Source organism: Hyposmocoma kahamanoa, unplaced genomic scaffold, assembly GCF_003589595.1.
Source record: "Hyposmocoma kahamanoa isolate Upper Pololo Valley unplaced genomic scaffold, ASM358959v1 210, whole genome shotgun sequence".
Classification (NCBI taxonomy): Eukaryota; Metazoa; Arthropoda; class Insecta; order Lepidoptera; family Cosmopterigidae; genus Hyposmocoma; species Hyposmocoma kahamanoa.
The window spans coordinates 7,025,987-7,039,075 of record NW_020653731.1 but is presented as its reverse complement, the minus strand read 5'-3'; the positions used below and the strand labels follow the sequence as shown (position 1 = coordinate 7,039,075).

General features: G+C 35.6%; 1 protein-coding gene across 1 annotated transcript in view; it reads right to left on the bottom strand.

The window, feature by feature from the left end:
* LOC113227493 (protein Wnt-4-like) overlaps window positions 1-13,089 on the bottom strand; it is a 117,595-nt gene that overhangs the window by 81,222 nt on the left and 23,284 nt on the right. The gene's annotated exons all lie outside the window — the stretch shown is intronic.

Below are 13,089 nucleotides of genomic sequence, written 5' to 3'. Positions count from 1 at the left end.
AAATCAAATTACATCTATTTTGCTATTAATTCTGTAAATGAAAAATCGAGATATGTTTCGTGGTATTCTACAGACACTGACTCCGCATATTGCTAAGTTTGATTATCCAAAGCTCTTATTTGAGAAACCTAGGACGTCGAGAGAGATTATTCTTTTAGAAACTTTCCAAATCAAATTAATTCTAGTTCGTAACAAATGACAAGGTATATTAGAGAACATATTATTATTTTACCAGTTAACTCTATTTTCTTTACTTGCCCAAAAATTGTTGCATGTCATTTTATGTATGTCGCGCTTTCCTGTTTATTTGCCAAAAGGCTATGGAGTGGAATTCCCTGCCTGCAGACTTATTCCCGGAAAGTTATAACTTGGGCTTTTTCAAGGCGAGAATGGATAGACATTATTCAGGCGTGCATGCTCCATCGTCGACCTCATAGTCACTTTCCATCAGGTGATATGGAGGTCAAATGCGCACTTATTTCTTTTACAAAAAGAAAAAAGCTTTATTAATTTAAATAAAGTGGATATCACTCCCTATTATGTATTATTGAGTACTACACAATGACTTCACTAAGGTATTTAGAAGAAATATTTTGTATATAATTGTAAGTAACAATATAACTATCATTTGTTTTTGTTTTTGCCTTTCAATTTTAATCATTTTATTTACTTTATTTTAATTTTTAAATTTATTGATAGCCACGATGTTTGACCACCATGATATTGAATTATTATTGTGAAAATTGTTCCACTAGTTTTGTTATAATTATTAATACGAATACTAATTACAAAAAAAATACTTCGATCCAGCTGGATTCAAACCGACGTCTTCCAGCAATCCATGCCAACGAAGCCACAGAATGAACTAGCGGACCGTACGAATTTTTCTATGTGCTTGTTGCATATCTTTGTTTTTTGGTTTTTAACGACTCTTTTTTTTGTGAGAAATCTACACTCAACAAAACTTTATTCTATTTATTTAGTACAACCAACAAATCATATGTTTAATACATACAATTTTTTTGACTATACAATTCAAATGGAGTAGTGCTAAAATGTTGACTCAATTAAAGGTTGCCACAACATGCAGCAGTTAAACACAGTAATTATTTACAGACTTATATGGTTATCAGTGGCTAGGCGTTCGTATAACTCGACTCCCACCGGCTTCCGTAAAATTGTCCACGCATTACCAAAAGACTATACTAGACAGCGCGCATGCCCCACCTAAAAAAACATATTCAATGATAATCGTGTGGTAATTTATCCTTAATAATACGGAGTACTGTAGTTTTCCGATGGATCTCAGCCAATCACAGCGCGAGGCAAACCGGCCTTAAGTTTCGCCAATTCGCCTTTCTAACGGGAAAAATAGTTTTTAAAAATTATATAACTCGAATTAGAATTGATTACATCATTACATTTTTTTCACATTTTAGTAGCAATAGAGTTCCTTGTGAAACAGTTCGTCCAGGGAAGTACTGCTACCTTACCTATTTCTGCCGCCAAGCAGTAATGTGAGCATTACTGCGTTCCGGTTTAAAAGGGTAAGAGTGCTGGTGAATATTACAGGCACATGAGACTTGTCAACTTATGTATGCTATGTCTGCGGTCTAAAACTCCGAATGGCACTGCAACTGTTATGAATAGGCGTGTCGTTTACCACCAGGCGCACGACTTGTTCGTCCCGACACTTGGTATTATGAAAAATACTTGCGAATCTTTCTTAACAAGACGGAATATAATGACGTCTAATTTGTTATACGTAATAACTATTCTGCGTACACGAACTGCTTTTAATTTTATTGTCTCTACTTTTAGCTACACTGTACACGAACTAATCATCTCACAATAATAATGTAGTATGTACGTATGTAGTGCGCGTACGCTTCGCCGCAAACGGGTAGAAATAACACAGAAGTGCCAAGCAGTCTACTAAATTCATTCTCATGTCCGTTAGACGCGACGAAATTAACTATAGACACGAAATCACTTAACTAAATAACATTCAATTTGACTCACCAAAGAAAATAACAAAAGACGCTCGAATCAAACTCCAGTTCAATTATCGGGTTAAATATAAACCTGTAGAGTGGAGACTGATATTCATTGGTTAAAGTCGAATAAATTCGTTTATTTATTCGAAGAAAATATTGATCCGAAATTTAGTAAGATATTGACGGTAATAATTGTTATTGATTGTTAAGCTCTATATTAAAATCTTACCCAAGTGTGAGACACATCTTTAAAATGATTTGTAAAATAATATTTAAAAAGTATATTAAAAAATTTTGTGAATTACGTGAATGTATTTATCAGATAATACGTGGGGCGCACTATAAGTTTCCGGAATGAATAAGAAAAAATATTACAAATGGTCCGAAATAAATTAATTGTTTCTCAAAATATTCTCCGTTAGGTTAATGCACTTTTTCATACGAATGAACCAATTTTGAAAACATTTATGCCACTCCTCCATGACAATCTCTGAAACATATTTTTCATACTCTTCGACAGTCTCTTCAGGTGATCAAAATTGTTGACCGCGTAACTGGTTCTTAGTTTTTGGAAATAAATAAAAGTCACAATGTGCCAGGTCAAGACTGTACGCAGGATGGTTCATAAGGTCAACGTTTTTCACCTTGAAAAATTCACTTGTCTGTCTGGCCGTGTGAGAACTGGCATTATCGTGGTGCAAGATAATACGGCGTTTACGGTTATTTTTACGGAGTTGTGATGTGTCAATAACTTCCGGCAAACAAATGATCGTGCACCAATCACTATTCCCGGTACAACGATACTCCAATGCAACAGTAGCCACGTGTCCAGTTTTATGTAAAAAAGAAGCAATCATCCGCTTAGAGGCAATTTGCACGCGCGCCACTTTTGGTTTCAGCTCATCTCGAAAGACCCATACGCTCGATTGCTACCTTGTTTTGGGATCGTAACTATGAATCCATGTTTCGTCACCTGTTACTATGTCCCACATCAAATTTGACGCCCCGTCGTTGAATCTGGTAAGAATGGCATTGCACCAAGTGACGCGATCCGTTTTTTGAGCCTCAGTCAAATTGTGTGGGATCCACCGAGAGCACAGCTTTTTCACACCCAAATATTTGTGTAGTATTGATTATATTTGACTCATGCTTACGCCTAAAGTTGCTCGAATCTCATGGTATGTCACATGCCTGTCTGTTTTGATCATGCGGCGCACAGGATCGATGTTTTTGTTGTTCCTAGTAGTGGACGGGCGACCATCACGAAATTCGTCACTGAGATTCGCACGACCGCGTTTGAATTCTGCAAACCAGCTATAAATAGTCGTCTTGCATGGTGCTTCATCGCCAAAAGCAGTTTGAAGCCGAGCGAAGCTTCGCTGAGCTGTTACATTACACTGAAAGTCGTCGTCGAAGTCTGGGCCGGGCCCTGATGTAGGACGCCACGTGAGCCAGCACACCAGCCAGAGAGCTGGCTCCACAGCTGAGGTGAAAAGAATAAAAAGTAATACATGTCAGAACCTCGGCTCCGACTACCTATTTACAGCCTTTGGAGTCGAAACGCTCAGCCCGTGGGGAACCGGTGCCCTTCATCTGTACAAAATTTTATCCAAAAAATTAATGGACTGTCTGGGATACCCAAGGGCCGGCAGCTACCTTGCCCAACACATTAGCATAGCCATACAAAGGAAGAACGCTGCCAGCATCTTGGGCATCTTGCGGCGGGGATCTAATTCATATAATTTAATCCTAGTTTTAGTTTTTAGTATTTATGCTTTTATTGTACCTTACTTAGTACATTTCAATTTATTGTCTAATAAAAAGACAAAGGTTGTATTATACATATTATAATAAAGCCGCGGGAGGCTGGTTTAACCTACCGACTCTCTAGCAAAGGCCGTGGGTTCGAATCCAGGATTAATGTGCGAAATTTTCGATGAAGGAACACATCGTGATGAAACCTGAACGGAGAAGGTTCACAACCCTCGAAAAACGTGGAAACTCCACAAACCACATTGGTCAGCCCGGCAGACTATGGCGTTTACCCTCGCATGAGAGGAGAGCTGTGTCCAGCAGTGGGACGTACAAATGGATTGATGGTGATATATATATAGATTTAACACATTACAATATTGTAGCCTAGCTTGTAACTAGTGGTAATGATAGGCATATTTCCTGAAAACATCAAGTTGGCGACATGCTTGCCTGGTGGTTGTAGAGAGAAGGAGAAGGGCAAAAGTATTAATCGAAAGTAGTAATCCTTCAGGATCTTAGGAACGTATATTCACGATTTGTACGACAACTGAACAACTCAAAAAGAATACAAATTTAAAGGAATACATCAAAATATTCGAATAAGATAACTACGGTTCAAATAATTCCGATTTTAATTCGAAACTCTACGAGCTTGTTTGCAGTATTTAACCGGGATTATCTTGCCGCGCAGTTAATAATTACTGCAAAAGGAGGTTAAATAATATCCCTCGAAGACTGTTGAGATTTTAATTGGTTAACCCAGAAGGTTAACTGAGACGCTATTATAAAGTTGCTTTTAATAATCTGTAATTTAACGAAAGAGGAACTGACTGAGTTAATGTGTGTTTTGTAATTATAAAGAACATTTTTTTGCGTCAGTCGTGGCAAATAGCACCGTAGATATAAGAAATGCATTTGTGTTTTAAATGTCCAGCTCCTCAGTATAGAACTTTCAGATTTCGTAATTGGAACTTGAGGTAACTCGACCGCTACTTCCGTCAAAAAATAACGCAAAAAATAGGTTTAACTACACAAAGGTATCATTACTAGTCCCGTCAGTACGATGCCTCAGGGCACTTAACTTTTCTTCACTTAAAATTTCACGAGATGTAATGATGATTAATAATATATTTGAGAAAACTTTTGAGTATGTCTTCAAATATAAATAGATTTCATAATAAAACGAAATGTCAATAGATTTTTCATCATCATGTACTGTGATGATATTGGCGCGATTCTCGAGTGATACAAGATGGGTTTTTTACAGCACAGCAACTGTGCTGGCAAAAACATGCCCAAGTCCAACCGCCACTTATAATTCCAAATAGTATATTTGAATGCAAACATCGAGTGCCGCATCGGGCCTGCCGACGGCCGATAACGCGTCGCTGTGATGCACTTAACTTAGGGTTGCCACAACACTCTACTTCAAAAAGTATTATCAATTCAAAATGTTTCACAAATCGACCTACAGGCTTATGGAGAAAGATTTTCCCATCTACGTGTGCTCTGTACATGCACAACGATAATTGACGAGTACGTTACCTACGGCGATTGGCAAATCCTTTTATCACGATAGCAAACTTTTCACTTCAGCATGGCGGCTACTACTAGTAACGCGGGTAGCGACAATAGCTTCAGTACCACAATAATATAGTGTATGCCATCGATACGATATTAAGACATCATTAATAGAGCCAAAAAATTGCAATTCTTGACTGCTACATTCTTGAGTTTACAAGTGATGCGCAACAAATTCCAGCAAGAAAGGTAAACTGTTTGTTATACACCTTTGTTTACCTTTATTTTCGAAATTATAGTTCCATTAACTTTATTAAATTTTACTGCCTCCGTGGACGAACGTTGCCATGCTGGTTTGCCACGCAGAGGTCTCGGGTTCGGTTCACAGGCCGGGAGAAATTTTGGTGTAATTTGTGGCTGTCTGTGTCCATGGCACCCACGGCACAGCCTAGTGCCGGGTTATTTGTTATTATTATTTAGGTATATATACGCGTCAAAATAATAAAAAACCTGAGTGTGAGTTTCAGTAACAGAGAACACCAGGCTTAATTTTACCATCCTCAACATCGTAAATGTCCATTTTGCGGGATAACCACTTTCCACTTGATAAATCTTCTATGTGCGACCTTAAAAAAATATTTGAAGTGTTGGCAACCCTAAAATAATATGTAAGCGCAAGCAGCGACTGCACCTCAATAGCAGCTCCTCCTGCCGAGTTTATTCTCCATTGTCGCAAATTGGAACCTGCAAAACTCATCCTGGTGTAATTTTGAACTACGCCATGGGAAAACATTCAAATACGTACAAGTAACTTTTTGTTGTTCATAGTCTCAAGAAAATGTATTATTATGCATTTAATTAAATTGTTTAGCACGCTACCTCCTACGCTCCTCCAGATGGAAGTTCTTTCGAAACCCAGAACACTCAACCAAAATTTTGAATTGGTTCTACCAAGAATTGAATCCCTGAAAGCCATTCGCCATTACGCTTTTTGTTCTAAAGCGCAATTTGCCTCCTAACATATTAATTCGTAAAATCTACACAAGCCTATCTATAGTTAATCAAGTGAATGCCATTCGCTTACAAAATGCAAAAATACTCAATAAAAAGCATGGATAACCAATAATTAAGCAAAACATGTTAATGGATATAAAACAGAATAAATATTAGGCGTAAGTCAACTTATTTCACTTTGTTGGACCGATATCGTATCTCGCCTGACATACTGTTTCAAATATGATGTATGTTTTATATTAATAATTTTATAGAAAAAACTGGCATTTGGTAATTTTTCTTTTTTTTTTTTTGTTGAACACTTCACATTTTTAGAGCTGTAGCTCGTATCAACTTCTTTCTATAAATGAGTTATATTACCATCAAAACAAATATTTAGTGCAGAATGTTTGCTTTTAAAGCTGAGTAATTTCGTACATGTTACTTAAGCCTCGATACCACCTCATCTCGAATTCAATTTTTTCCCGTACTGAATCGGTTCTATCGGGTCAGGCGGCAGGACTCTGGCTTTATTTAAGAATTTACTTTTTTACAAACGGAATTAAAGCCAATTGAAAAGTGTTTATCGTATACTATACGTTTTCTATTTAGTTCTGTTAATATAAAAAAAAATTGGTGTATGTGTAATATCTATTGAATACAGCGGCTTTCTTTTAAAGTTATAGTGTTTTTTTCTAATGCGAAAATTTTTAGGAATCGCACCATATATTAATCAGTGTATACCCTCAATTTTACTATATATTTTTTCAAAAGTGATTGATTCAACACTCACCGTTCTGCGAAACAAACTAATTACACTTACTGAAGTGACGTAACGATATAACGGAGCAATGTTCGTTCTTAAAATAGTAATTAAGCAATTATGTTTATAAAAAAATTTAAAACAAAATAATTTTATACAATTGTCTTTATAAAAGTTTTCACAGACATGTTAATAATTTTTACGCATATAGGTAATAGGTATAGGTAGCAAGGCATCGATTAGCTTAATTTAGATTCAGTATGTCGTTGACATCACGAGAAGGTTGGAAAAAGGCATTTAATAGGGAGTCGAAATTAAATCATTGTTCGAATCTAAATCGCGTATTTTAAAAAACAAACACTCATCCGAGACCATCGGACCTGTAAAGGGACCTGTAAACGTTGGATTGTTCCATAAAACAAAGGTATGCGTTTTAGATCCGAAAAATGGTTTTCTCACATTCATTTTTGTTAATTTGATACAACGTGTGTCGGGTCTTACATCTTAGTCTAACATTTAAATATTACGAAACCAATTATGCCTTTAAATTATTTAATAATTTGCCAAACGCCATAATAAATTTTATTCTTAAATAATTTCTAATGAAACTGCATAATTTTTACGTTGCGTTATACAATATACAATTTTTTTTTATTACGTTTTTATATTATATTATAATATAGGATATATCATAGCATAGAAATAAAAAAACTAGTTGTGTATTATAATTTTCTAATTATCATTATTTAGTGAATGGTAAGAATTCAATATATCTGTGTACCAAATATTTGACCGAGGATAGGAAAGTAGACTTATTTTTTTTTAAGTCAACCTCGTTACATCCTGTGTTCTAAAGCTCTAGAAAACATGGTCTTACGTATTCTGAAAAAGAAGTAAAGCGAGATAATCTAAAATAACTTCATGTTTAAGTCAATTTATTTACTCTGCGGCTAGGCGAAAGGTTCACGTAGAAACATGCGTCTCATTTTATTTTAATTTCGTCTAATGAACGTGTGGGATTCAGAAAATTAAGTGTTCACTGAACAAACATAAGGTCTCTTTCATATCGCAAAATGGCTAAACAAAATATTATCACTGCCAGAAGAATCAGTAGGACTCCTTGAGCTCAGGCAAATACTGCCAACTTACCTATTTATACATACACAACTATTTATACATATACAAGCAGTAATGTGAGCATTGTGTCGAGGATCGGACTGGTCTAATTTAGTGCCTAATTATTATTTTATAGACAGGGTACTGTTTTAGAGGATAGTATCCCTGGATACTAAATATCATTTAGGACGTTTATATCGGCGATGTATTTACCTTGTTGTAAATACATCGCATGATGATTCCTCGCTCGTTCTCGACAGGAAATCCTCCTTTCCGATAGAGCAAAAGCTTTAAAAAATTACAAATGTAATTTATTTTCTATGATCCATTTTGATTTTTAAATTTGATTCTGTTTTGCGAATATGACGTCAACTCTCAAGGTATTTGAGTAAATGTTTGTAGACTTCGACACTCCTCCCTCTTCGTCTAACGTCACCCCGCGCTCGCCCGCTGTATACCGTCGCCACAGCAATCACAACAACAAAAACATAATCTAAAAGTATACTCTGGCCATCTAGTATTAGTAGCACTTGAGCTCCTTGTAAAAGAGTTCGTCCAGGGGTTTTGAAAGGTAAGGGTGCTCGTGAATTACAGGCACATGAGACGCATCAACTTATGTCTTAGGGTGGCCCTGCCCCTCGTAGTAGATCTGTGCGATTTAAAGCTCTGAGTGGCACTGGAACTGCTATGCACAGGCGTATTGCTTGCCACCAGGTGTACAACTTGTTCGTCCCGTCATTTGGTATCATATTTGGTATCATATTTTTGTGATAATACACTATTGTAGTAACAGTGCGATATCTGTTTTATTTTCGAACCCCAACGTGTTCAAAGCTTTACAAAACCAGTCGCCAATAAACATGGCATTATATGTATGGATGAACTCACTTAAAGCTAAATGCACGGGTCGAACAGAAAGCAATATACGGTTACAAATCAACATATGAAATCTAGGAGTGATTAGTGGAAAATTGTGACAAAATTGTCACTTGTCATGGTGATTTTTAAATTCGATTACTTTTAGTGAAATCGTAAACAATTGTTACTGTGAACACTTGGTTTAATTAAAAAAAATTGCCGTAAATCTGTCATAACCTAACATAGTTATTAACCTACTTCAAAAAAGGAGGAGGTTCTCCTGTATGTTTTTTTATATGTATGTTACGCGATAACTCGATGGCATTTGTGAACCGGTTTTGACGATTCTCTTTTTTTTAAAAAAAGGGTCCCATTTAAGTTTAAGAAAATATTCCACCTCTAAGGGTGGCAAAATAAGGGATGAAAGACTTTTGAGGTCGGTTTTATAGCACTCTGTACTGATTTTTTATTTAATTACATCGTGCAGTAAAATAAAGATATAACCATCTGACGATACCTCCAATCAACACTACGCCAACTTAATATTTTCGTCACCTTTGTTTATTTTACTTTTTCACAAACTTTTGGGATTCTTTTTCCATCCTCTAAGGAATATATTAGTAAATAAGGCTATTTACATTAAAAACAGAAAGTGACCAAAAAATCAATTTGGCTTCTAATATTCATTGGAGGTACCATAAAAGAATACAATGACTGTTTTTATTCTCAAAAGAATTATAAAACTAATCATCACAAGTTCTTACGTTTTCGCTTACACATTGGAAATTAAACTTTTTTTTCTGATCTAAACCGCATATAGTATATTATATATATATATATATACTTTTTTTTTTTCAAACAAACCAACATTTACCCTTTACCAGGTCTCATGGTCACGGACCGAAAATAGTTTCCCCAATAAAGGTCATTTTTTAAATGATTATACTTAAAAGTGTGTAGTAGTTACTCTACTTTCAAACGAATTATTCGCATTTTACATCCTTAAAAATACAAACACTACTGTAATTCAATTATCAATGGTGGTAGACTAGTCGAAGATGGTTTCTTCTCATTGGAGAGTTCAACGGTTCGAATCCTTATTTTACTTCTAAGCGAGGTCCATTTGCGATTGTTTAGTTGCTAATACGTTTCGCTAACGGGAAGGAAATCATCATTATGAAATTTTCACGTACAATAAGGTTTACAGCAGCGTTCAGCAGCAGTGAGCTCTTTGTGAAAGAGTGGGAAGGCTGGAAAGTCCTGCCACCTTACTTATATCTGCCGCCAATTAGTAATGTGACTGGGTTCCAGTTATGAAGAGTAAGGGTGCTGGTGAAATTAGAGACAGATGTGACTTGTTAACTTATGTCTCAAGGTGCAATGCCCCTCAAATCTTTGCGACTTAAAGCTCTGAGTAGCAGTCAACTGTCATGGATAGGTGTATTGTTTACCACCAAGCGCACAACTTGTTCGTCCCGCTTGATACCATAAAAAACAACCCGAATTGGACCAGGGTAACTAAACTTCTCCTGATGACTCGAGCCCAACAGTGAAACATATAATCGATTGATTCGGAACAAATTACTCCCGAAAACTTACATGATTTTCTCGCGCGGAATAAGCAAGAAAGTCAACGTGTTGCCCTTTTCACAAAAATTGTAGCTACTCCTTGTACCCTATGTCCATTTCATAATAAGATTGCAAATACAGTGGCGGTGTAGTCTTACGTTCATAAAAATACGACCTTTAAGCCGTTGCGGGTACAAACTACCTTATAAAGACCACACAGAACTTGGTGTTGACGTGAATATCGGCACATACGCATTTTAATAGTATATTATAGCATTTAAGTCCATTTTGCAAAACGCAAGTGAGTTAAATAAAATGGTAACCAGCCAGATAACCCCGATAATTACCTAGTCTTCACTTCAAGGCACAAGAACATACAGACCACCTTACCGGACTTTTTATAACAGTAGAGCTCCTATGAAAGAGTCAGTCCAGGGAAATACTGCCGCCTAATCTATTTCTACCGCCAAGCAATGTGAGCATTACTGGTGAAATTACATACACATGGAACTTGTCAACGTATATCTCAGAGTCATGGGCGCAGTGGCAATGTCTCTCAGATCTTTGCGATGTAAAGCTCATAGTAGCACTGCAACTATTATAGACAGGCGTGTCGCTTACCATCAGACGCACAACTTGTTCGTCCCACCACTTCTTAAAAAAAATCTTATAAAAAAATCGATTCTGGAACGTGTTCATCTAAAACCCTCACAGTGTCGCCGAGATCTTCCAATATCAATCAACATCGTTTATAGATACACTCTTAAAATTAACTGCCTTGTTATTTACGATTAAGTTGTATAAGACCGATTGCGTCAATGTAGAAGCTTTTATGAAATCACCAATCCGACTAGCGAAACAACCGATAATAGCAAATAATTCTTAGAACCACCTTCCACTTGTAGAGGACATAAGACGTTGGATCTAAAACTCACCCCTGGAGAACTCCTGCGTCTGAGATACAAGGTACCCATACAAAGTCTTACTTATATGGCCTGTAGTAAATTCCTTACTGGTCACGTCTTTATTAGTTACTACCGTTCGACGGGGGAGGTAAACATTTTTCATAAAGCATCCTTTATTATTACTAATTATAGCCTAGACACTACTTGACATTATTAAAATAGTGTGGTGTAAGATAAAGGCAATGGCGAGGAAAATTCTTCTTTATTATGCTCCAACGTTTAAGACGTACGTAATGTTAATGGATTTCGAAAGTTTTAACTTCGAAATCTCAAATAAGATATAAACAAAGGTTTTTTTGGAACATTCATACTCTTACAAAAAAAGGTTCTCATCGCGCTTTTCATTGACCAATGTAGTAGTAGTTGACTAATGATGTCAAAATTCTTATCTTTAAACTCTTGCCTAACTGTGTCACATACACAAGCTGTACTCTTACAACTCGATCGTCCTACACGCCATGGAAAAACGAAAAAAGCTGAGTTCACGATAAAAATGTCGCAAAAATTGTTGTACAACAAAAAAAAATCATTTTTTTATAGTATCTATTGCTTCCCGCGCCATAGTCTCATGTTACCTACACCACAAAATCGAACACCAATAGAGATAAGCACCTAATGAAGAATTTAAATTCACAAGCCGCCGCCGTTTATAGATGTTGTACAATAAATTGCCAAGATCATATCTCGTAATAACTTCTTTGCTCCGATGTTGCACAAAAAATGTGCTTCCAAACTCCGACGGAGCTTGTAAAGCATTGATAGAGCTTTGTAAATTTACTATTTAAGATATTTTTTTTAGATTCTTTATAATTTTAAATTTTAAAGTAAAATTTATATCGTAATTATTTTATTCGATATACAATAACAGGTAACGTAAATATACTATAAAAATTAGTACATTGAGCCAACATTTTCCAATATTTTTCTGTTCCTAGTAAATTTCGTTCCTCTGGTAACCATAATCAAAAAAATATATAATAAAATATAAACCTTCATTCCAACTGACTACAATAACACATTCAAATTAATTAATGAAATAAATAATCATTCAATTAATACATTTGTCAATACAAAATACAATTGAATAACTAATTACACTTAAAGTTTTCTATTTTTTAGAGTGTAATAAATGCTCCGAAAAAGTAAATTAAAAGTGAGTGCGTTATTTACTAAATTACCGAAAACATTTGTACAAATGTAATTACGGAAACAATCGAATAATCTTCTGAAAACTCCGAAAAATCGTGCATACGTATATGCATACTACGTTATGATATGCAACTTAACTTTATATTTTACCGAAAACTATTATTAGCCATCAAACCAACAAATTTAAAACGTAGCTACATTTCATGAATTTATAGGCATGCTTGTTAAAACTATTGCGACGTAGGGAAATACTACTCTAAATATAAAACTTTATTATAAAGGCAATCGTATCATTGTTCGGACGCAATAATTACAAGAAAAACAAACAAAAACATTATAGAATTTTATTGTATAAAGGTCACATTCGATAAAGATGTGTTAATCACATATTTGGGTATTCCCC